This window comes from Silene latifolia, chromosome 2, assembly GCF_048544455.1.
Source record: "Silene latifolia isolate original U9 population chromosome 2, ASM4854445v1, whole genome shotgun sequence".
Taxonomy (NCBI): Eukaryota; Viridiplantae; Streptophyta; class Magnoliopsida; order Caryophyllales; family Caryophyllaceae; genus Silene; species Silene latifolia.
Genome location: NC_133527.1, coordinates 17334236 through 17344425, shown reverse-complemented (window position 1 = coordinate 17344425; position 10190 = coordinate 17334236). Strand labels below are relative to the sequence as shown.

The 10190-nt window shown below is 39.0% G+C and overlaps 1 non-coding gene across 1 annotated transcript; it reads right to left on the bottom strand.

Moving 5' to 3' along the window:
- Positions 1 to 6391: 6391 nt before the first annotated feature.
- Positions 6392 to 6498, bottom strand: LOC141644739 (small nucleolar RNA R71). Its single transcript, XR_012544348.1, has one exon. It is a non-coding gene; the product is annotated as a small nucleolar RNA R71 (small nucleolar RNA).
- Positions 6499 to 10190: the final 3692 nt, after the last annotated feature.

The following is a 10190-nucleotide window of genomic DNA, read 5'->3' as shown; positions in this document are numbered from 1 at the left end:
AAATGTTGAAATCACGCAAATCCGTAAAAACCGAGTAATATACGATATTGGCTAATTAAAGGCGATTTAGCATAAAATGAAGCATGTTCATACATATTATAATGCTTCATTTTTCCTTTATGATTGTAATAATTTTAATTTATGTAATTTTTGAATTATGTAATTTACTTAGTATGGCCTTAGAATTTAATTGGTATTTCCCGATATGTATGGGAATATCGATTCGGTTGTAATTTTATTGTGATCTCGTATCACCGTTTTGTAATTTAATAGATTTATTTTATTTTAGTTACAAATATAGTAGGAAATTGTGTAATTTTTATGTAATTTTATTCATTCCGGAGTTCCCAAAGACGGATTTCTTCAAGAATGGCGATACATAAAGACGGTGTTACCTCGAGATACGTGCCACAACCGAAGTTCAAGGGACCAATGGAGTTGGTTTCCGAAATGTAATAGTTAAATAGTTTTTCTATTTTAGGAAAGGCCATACTAGGATTTATTTATTTTATGCTTGCATTTTATTTATATGTCACATGCATCGCTAAATCGCCATAACTAAACATGCATTGTTACTTATCGAGTTTATCGACCGTGTCAATTAGAATTATCGTAGTTCACCGCTTTAGTTCACTTAAAACATGATAGATAATAAATTGTCATGACCTCTCGCTAAAACAATTAATTGAGACATAGCCTTACCAAATAGTAGAAACCATGAAAACCTATTTCGCGAGGGAGTGCACTCGGCTACCCCGGGGTACAAACCTTGTTACGTAGGGGAAGTGGGTGATAAATGTCTAATCCACCGAATTCATGTTGATAAGGGTTTCATCGGCTACCCCGTGCCTAAGTTGATGTGGGTTTGGATCATGGACACATTTATTCGAAATTTGGATTGAACTCAACAAAAGTAATTGATAAGGGTTTCATCGGCTACCCCGTGCCCTTGTTGATGTGTTTTGGGCTATAGATAAACATTAGAGTAATTTTATCGACCAAGAGTTCTAAAAGTAGAATCGATTAAAAAGTTAATCCACCGAGTTATATTGATGAAGGTTTCATCGGCTACCCCGTGCCTAAATTGATATGAATTTGGGCCTTGGAATCATTTATTATAGTTGGGTAGAGGTCACTATATAAATGTTCATATCTTGTTAATATTTTACAAGTATGATTTTAAAAGAGAAATGTTAATATTTCCTTTTCCTCCATATTTGTAGTTCTTTACAATGAATCCATCAAATGCTACCGCACCAATAACTATTGATTCTTACCACAATGTTCTTGACGACATTTGCTCCAACAATGATTTCGACACCACTAGAGAACTTCATTTCGGGATAGGTTCGGATGGAAACCTTAACTTCATCACCTCTTCTAAACCACCCACTACTACTAGACCTCGTGTGAGTCCGTCTCAGGAAGACTACCTCATGCAATCTATAGGGTCTTTGTCTCTGGAAGATAAAGATGCCAAAGCTAGTGGGAGCTCTAGCAATCAAGTTCTTGCTTCAAAGGGCAAGAGGTTCAAGAAGAAGGGAAAGAAAATCAAAAACTTCAAGCAAGTTAATGATGAGTGCCATTATTGCTATGGCAAGGGACATTGGCTTAGGAATTGTCCCGTATATTTGCGAAATATAAGGGAAGGAATCATCACTCCGAAAGGTAAAATTCCTAAAGAAATTTATGTTATTGATATAAATTATACTTCCACTACGACATGGGTACTAGATACCGGTTGTGGTTCTCACCTTTGTAATCATTTACAGGGTTTAAGAGATGTGGAGAAGCTTAGCAAGGGAGATGTGGATCTACGCCTTGGAAATGGAGCTCGGGTAGCGGCCGAATCCAAAGGAACTTATGTTCTAGCTTTGCCAAACGGATTTGAGTTGTATTTACATAATTGTTTTTATGTGCCTACGCTCTCTAAAAACATTATTTCAATCGCCATGCTAGACATGGACGGTTTTTGTTTTGTCATTAAGAACAATCGTTGTACTTTTTCTAGGAATAATTTGGTTATTGGCCAAGCTTCTTCCATAAATGGCATTTACATTTTAGAGACCTCAAATCCAACAAATGATATTTATAACATTCAATCAAAGAAACTCAAAACAAGTGACCCAAGTGAAGCGTTCATTTGGCATTGTCGATTAGGTCACATAAACGAGAATCGCATCAAAAGATTAATTTAGACTAATGTGATTACACCATTTGACTATCAATCATTTGGTACATGCGAATATTGCCTACTTGGCAAAATGACTCGTAATCCTTTTAGTGGTAAAGGGACACGAGCTAGTGAGCTATTGGGACTCATACACACCGATGTATGTGGAACAATGACTATCACCGCTCGTGGTAATTATGACTACTTCATAACCTTCACCGATGATTTAAGTAGATATGGGTATATCTATTTAATGAAACATAAGAGTGAAGCGTTTGAGAAATTCAAGGAATTTCAAAACGAAGTAGAGAACCAATTGAACAAAAGGATTAAGGCACTACGATCCGATCGTGGTGGAGAATACCTTAGTCTTGAATTTGATTCACACTTGAAAGGTTGTGGTATTATATCACAACTTTCTCCACCCGGAACACCACAACTCAATGGTGTTGCCGAAAGGAGAAATCGAACCCTACTTGATATGGTTCGATCTATGATGAGTCAAACCGAGTTACCGAACTCGTTTTGGGGATTTGCAATCCAAACTGCAATTCTATCTTTGAATAATAGTCCCACTAAAGCCACCGAAAAGACTCCATTTGAAACATGGAAAGGAAGAGTTCCTAATCTATCCTACATGAAAATTTGGGGATGTGATGCTTACGTCAAGACTAAACCCGACAATAAGCTTGCCCCAAGATCCGAAAAATGCATCTTTGTAGGCTATCCTTTGACCTCTCGAGGTTACTACTTCTACAAACCTCAAGATAACAAAGTGTTTGTGTCTTCCGAGGCTGTCTTCTTAGAAAACCAGTTTTTTTCTAAGAGACAGAGTGGGAGAAATTTTGAACTTGATGAAGTTCAAGAGCCACAAACCGAGGTAGAGACACAAGAAGATGTTCCTTCGTCGTCTAACGCGGTTGTACCTCCTCCACTAAGAAGGACGGGCCGAGTAATTCGCCATCCCGATCGATATGTGGGACTTATCGAGGAAGATGGAACACTCGATGTGTTGCTTATAGAAAGTGACGAGCCCGCCACCTACAAGACCGCAATCTCTAGTCCAAATTCCTCCTTATGGCTTGAAGCCATGAAGTCCGAAATGGATTCTATGCATGAAAACCAAGTTTGGGACTTGGTAGATTTGCCTAAAGGGGCAAGACCCCATCAATGCAAATGGATATTCAAAATCAAGAATAGCATAGAAGTGGTTAGGTAACCACTTCCAAATGAAGGATTTAGGAGCAATGTTGTGTTCCTAATCTTGTATGTCGATGACATACTACTCATTGGAAATGATATTCCAATGTTGTCTTCTGTTAAGAAGTGGTTAGGTAACCACTTCCAAATGAAGGATTTAGGAGAGGCACAACGCATATTAGGTATCCGGATCTATAGAGATAGATCCAAGAGGATATTGACACTAAGTCAAGAGTCTTATGTTGATAAGATTCTTCGACGGTTCAGCATGGACAAATCCAAAAGGGGTTTGGTACCTATGGTAACCGGGACGATATTGAGCAAGACTCAATCTCCCTCCAAACCCCATGATGTTGAACGCATGAAAGAGATCCCTTACGCTTCCACTGTCGGATCAATCATGTATACCATGATATGCACACGCCCTGATGTCTCGTATGCCTTGAGCATGACGAGTAGATATCAAGGAAATCCAGGTGAGAGTCACTGGATTGCTGTCAAGAACATCCTTAAGTACTTAAGAAGAACTAAGGACTCTATCCTAGTGTTTGGAGGCGATACTGAGTTGCGTGTTAATGGATACACGGACTCAAGTTTTCAAACAGATAGAGATGACATGAAATCACAAGCTGGTTTTGTTTTCATGCTCAATGGTGGTGCCGTTATCGGAGAAGCTTCAAAGAAGTCAGAATCATGATTCTACAACGGAGGCTGAGTACATAGCAGCATCAGAAGCCGCCAAGGAAGCTGTGTGGATCAGGCAATTCACGGAAGGTCTAAAAGTAGTACTGATAAGTGCATATTTTATATACTTGTACCCCTTATTTTAGCTCGGTTTCTATTGTTCGTCGTACTTTAATTAGTATATATTTGAGCTAATCTTGTGTTCTAGGTGTATTGTTGTGTTTGTTACGGTTTTGTAGGGATCTAAGTATTTAGAGGCTTTTTCCTACCATTTTATTCACCAAGTTCACTAAGCTAAACAAGGCCTAACATTGGACTAACATGGGAGTGTTTGGATGGGTGTTTGCATGAAGATTTGTTGGATTGAAGTGAGAATTGCAAATATTGCCAACAATCAAAGTCAAGCCCAACTTCAAAGTCCAAGTCAAGGTGGAAAAGATAGGATTCCAAGCTACCTAGGATGCCAAGAATTAAGGTCTTAACCGGGTGATTAATCGCACAATTAATCACCAACATTGGATACCATTTGCAATTAAGAGAGGAATTAAGAGAAATAACACGGAGACACACGACCCCGATCGGGGCCATAGTCATCTTCAATGCTTACGTTTTGCTTTCCTCTCCTATAAATAGGAGAGGTATTCCGAGGCTTTGGGCATCCAATTTTACGTCCAAGTTTTAGTTTACAATAGCCTTAAGCATTATAATTCTCTCTATAATTTTCATATTAGTTTACAAATTAGTTAATCTTGTAGTTGTTCAAACATTTGGTTCTAAGTTATTTCAAGCTTTTGGTTATACATTGTTCTTCCATACAAGTTCTATATTATTAAGGTATTTCTATTTCTAGTTTGCAACTTTACATTTCTATTTTAGTTACCACATAGTTTATAATCAAGCATTCCATTTTACATTAGCATTGTTCTTTTCTCATGTTATATCATCTAATTAATATAAATCATACAACCATGTTTAGCATTTCTTATAATCTAGTTTGCAATTTACATTTTAGTATGAGTAGCTAATTCTCTTAGTCTAAGGGCTAGGGGAGCCATGCAATAACCAAATATGTAACATGATAAAATAGATTAATAATAATATTGTTCATATTGCTTCTATCACATGCTTGTGCCTCAATGTTTAATCTTTGTTTAGGGCCCTATTCAATTGATTAAGTTTGTTTATTCGTTCTATAAGTCGAGAGGCACGGAATTGAATTAGACTAAGCATGTATAGTAGGACGACCTAGTCATGGACGAGAGTTTCTCTAGGACCCGGTCTATGGTTGATGCTAATATCGTAAGATGGGTATCTTTAAGCCTAAGCAATTGACAATGTTATTAGTACCAAGTTTATCATGATTATATGTTTACCTTTGCATGCGTGACCCGAACCCCTTAGACTCTCTTTTATTATATAATTTACATCATAATTCTTTTTAATCATCAAACAACCAAACCAAACCAAATCGTAATCGACCTTGATAAAAATCTACCCATAGCAATTCACGAAGTAATTCCCGTTTCCTTGTGTTCGATCCCTATTACTACATTAACTTGTTGTTTAGGGAATTTTATCTTTGTATAGGTACGCGATAAGCCTATCAAACTTTGGCGCCGTTGCCGGGGAAACGGTTTTATTGCTTGTTGAATTGTTGATTTCTATCTTGTTTTTCTTTGTCTTGAGGAACACTTGTTCCTTGAGACCGTTACTTATCATTTTCCTAGAAATTGTTGTCTTATGCCCAGGTCCTCTCGTAGTGGAGAATTGCTTTCACCGGATTCCGAACCCGAGAAAACCTTTAGGAGAAGACGGCGATTTTGGAAGGAAGTGAAAGACGCCACTTCACCCGTACAAGTTGAAAGTGCTAGAAAGTCTTACTTAGACGATCTAGAGGTTCTTGAAGAGGAGGAGGTTTCAAGTTCAACATCTCCACCACATTCACCATCTACTACCAAAAAGATGGTGAAACTTTCCGATCATTCAAAGCCCACCGCGGCCATGCTTCCGGCCAGAATCACAACCACTCAAATCACCGCGCCGGACTTCGAGATCAAACCGGCTTTCATTAGCCTTGTGGAGAGAAAGCAATTTGGGGGAAGTCCTTTGGAGGATCCTAATTTGCATGTTCAAAATTTTTGTGACTATTGCTCCATGATCCGTCAAACGGGCGTCACCCAAGCCCAAATAAGGGAAATACTTTTCCCTTTCTCTTTGAAGGACAAGACCAAGCTTTGGATCAATAGCCTTGACCGCACCACCTTGGGAATCACTAATTGGGAGACATTGGCTCTTGCTTTTTATCAAAAGTTTTTTCCACCGGAGAAAACTGAAACTTTGAGGAGCCAAATCACCGGATTCCGTCAACAAGCTCTTGAGAGCTTATATGAGGCTTGGGAGAGGTACAAAGAGCTTCAAAGGCAATGCCCACATCATGGGCTAGATGAATGGTTTCTTGCAATAACATTATACAATGGATGTTGTGCCGAGTCCCGAAGGATTCTTGATTCCGCCAACAATGGGCGGTTTGATCAAATTGACACCGATCTTGCTCATTCCACGATCGAATCTATGGCGATCCATGATGCCCAATATGTCAATTCCCGAGTTGTACCATCTAAAGGTAAAGAAGAATCCTCTAACAACTCTGTTTTGCTAGCTCAAATTGCTTTGCTCCAACAACAAATAGCAGAAAGGGATGCTAGAGATTCCATTCAACAACTCAATGTTGTGTCTTCAACAAGCCAAATCATTGTGTGAGACGGTTGCGGAGGTGCGGGTCATTATGCCGCTCATTGTCGAGCCACCATGGAAGAGGTAAATGCTTTTCAAGCCTTAAGACAAAGTTTATATCCACCGGGTACATTTTCCAACACTTATAACCCGAATACAAAATTCCACCCAAACTTGTCTTATAATAGCAACAATGTGCTTAACCCTCAACCCCCACCACAACAAAATGCCTATGTTCCTCAACAACAAAAGTATACCCCTCCACCGGGTTATCAAAATCAACAAAGGCCCCCACAAAACAATTACCAACAAAATCCACCACAAAATGGCCAACAAAACAATCAAGGAGGTGGTAAGCTTGAGGGCATGATAATCCAAATGCAAAGGGAACTATTGGCTCAAATTCAAAAGAATGATCAAGCTCATAGTGCCGCGGTCAAGATGTTGGAACAACAAGTGGCTCAACTAGCCGCTTCTAGCTCTCAAAGGAAGAATAATCAACTACCTCCCCAAGGTGAGCAACCACATGAAACTGTTAATTCTATTTCCTTGAGAAGTGGTGCTAGCTATGATGGGCCATCCATGACTTTGGATGAAGAGGTGGTTGCCAAAAAGGCTAAGCTTGGGGGAAATGACAAAAAGAAGGCTAGTGAAGAGCCTATTGTTAAAGATCGTGTGCCATTTCCTCATCGATTGTTGATGCTAAAGAGGAAGAGCAAGCTTGATGCCAAAGATGTTGGATCTCCTATGCCAAAAGAAAGGGATGAGGTGGTTGTTGAAGAAGTCTCTCCTAATGCTAAGGAGAGTGATGCCGTTTCAAACAAGGTAAGTGTTCCCAAAGAGAATGAGAATGTGAAAGATGTGGAGGATGCTCCTCCCAAAGAAGTTGTTCAAGTACCATTTCCCCATCGTCTAGCAAAGCACAAGGAGGAAGGTAAGTTTGCTAAATTTTTGGATGTTTGTAAGAATTTGCAAGTCACCATCCCATTTATGGAATTGATTACCCAAGTCCCTTCTTATGCAAAGTTTATGAAGGAAATTCTCTCAAAGAAGCGATCCTTCAATGAGGTTGAGACCATTGCTTTCACCGAAGAGTGTAGTGCACTCTTACAAAATATGTCTCCCCCGAAACTTAAGGACCCCGGTAGCTATTCTATTCCTTGCACTATAGGCAAATATACCATTGATAAGGCCCTTTGTGACCTAGGTGCTAGTGTAAGTGTCATGCCCTATTCCCTTTGTGAAAAACTTAACATGGGTGCTTTAAAATGCACAAGTATTACATTGCAAATGGCGGACCGTTCTTTAAAGCGACCTTTAGGTGTCTTAGAAGACGTACCCGTCAAAGTTGGTAAGTTTTTCATACCCGTTGACTTCCTCATACTTGATATGGCCGAGGACTCACAAACCCCAATTATATTGGGTAGGCCGTTTTTACGCACCGCGGGTGCGTTAATTGATGTGAAAAATGGGAGGTTGACGTTGGAAGTGGGTGATGACCGGGTTTCCTTTAGCAAAAACAACACCATTAGAAGCCCAATGTTACAAGAGTCTTGTTATTTACTTAGCACTGTGGACTCTTCTTATGCCTCTACCATGCTTGGATCCTCACTAACGGATCCGTTGGAGGACGATATGGGTGTTGTTTTCCTTGTAGGTGATGATGCTAAGAGCACTATTGCTAAGAGTGCCAAAAAGAAGAAAGGGAAGTTTTATTTGAAGAATTTCAAATGGTTGAGAAATGTTAAGATAGCTATGCAATGGAGTTTATTGGTGGCAAGCTCAATGACAACACTTGAATCAAATAGCTTCTTACGTCGTGCGGGACGTTAAACCAGCGCTTCTTGGGAGGCAACCCAAGCTTTTTATTGCTTTTATTTATTTTTGTTTTTAATTTTCTGCAATTTATTGTTTTTCGTAGATTAGTAATAAAATGTTCGACTTGACAATGGTTCTTTTTGTGATTCTTAGGTGAAAATGAAGAAATGAGGTTTAGAAGTGAATATGGCACGCTTCCCCATGCAACAACCCCGTTCGGGGACGTGGTTTTCGAAAAAGAGAAGGAAATTACATCAACGCGAAAAAGAGGCAAAACCTGAAGAGGAGGTCAACCCCGATCGGGGTTGGGTGGCCCCGATCGGGGTCGTGGTTCCGTGGATTTTTGGCCTTTCTTCCTTATGCGGGTAAAGAGTGAATCGTTTTATCATTCTTATATAAACCCGATGGTACCTCCATTCTCTTTCTCTACCATTTTTCTTCACTATTTTTCACTTTGGTCACAAAGAAACATCTACATTCCCCCGGATTCATGCTAGCTTGGGGGAGATTAGCAAGTCGAGTATGTTTTTAATTGCTTTGCATACTAGTTTAGATCTTGCAACCCATTAAACATAACCTCTAGTCCTTCCTGTTTTGTGCTTTGAGCCATTTTTATGGTTTGATTAGGTGATTTGGATAGTTGGCACATTGAGGACAATGTGATGTTTAGCTTGGGGGGAGATATTGCATTTGCATATAGTATAGTTTGCATGTAGTGTAGAAAGTTTGAAAATTTTTGAGAGAAATTTTTGCTTTGTGCTAGCTTGTAACCTACTTTCCTCTTTGCTTATCCTAACAATAGCTTGTTGCTAATGATTTATTCTTTAATGATGGGATATTAGCTACATGGGGATGTCTTGACATAGTAGGTGGGAGATGAAGAATGAACCGAATAGGCTTGATCTTGACTATTGGCAAGCTACAAATTGGTAAGGTAGAGCCTCCTTAGACCGACGCATCCATATCCGGTCTCTCTTAGGTGAGTGTAGGTATCTCCTTATAATGTGTGTTACATCAAAACGCACAGGTATGGTTCTCATGTCATCTCTTGATAAGCATGCATTCACTTGTTATAGCATTTTGGAGTCATTCACATGAATATAATTGCCTTCTTGACCCCTTCACAAAATTTATTCCTAGCTACATTATAACTTGCCTACCTTGTTGAGCTAGTAGCTTTGTTTGTCTTGTTTGGGTGCTCATTTGGGATTTGTTTCAAAGTTTGAATATCATGTGAGCTTGGTCTTAATGCTCAAGAAAGGGAAAAAAGAAAATGAAAAAGATGATGAAAAAAGCAAAAATGGTGAATTGAGAAAGATGGAAAAAAGTTGAAAAAAGAAATGAAAAAGCATGCAAAAGAAATGAGAAAAAAGAAGTATGAATTGAAAAGAAAAAAAAAGAGAAGAAGAAGAAAAGATGTGAGAAATTCTCATGCACTATTCACATATTATGGAGAGTTTTCTTATGATTTGAATTGCACAATTGGGTTGAAATTGGGATTGAGCACCATTACAATTTGGTAGTTGCTAGCTTGACTTAGCTCCACATTACCATAATTCATTTGTTCCCCCTTCCTACCCAT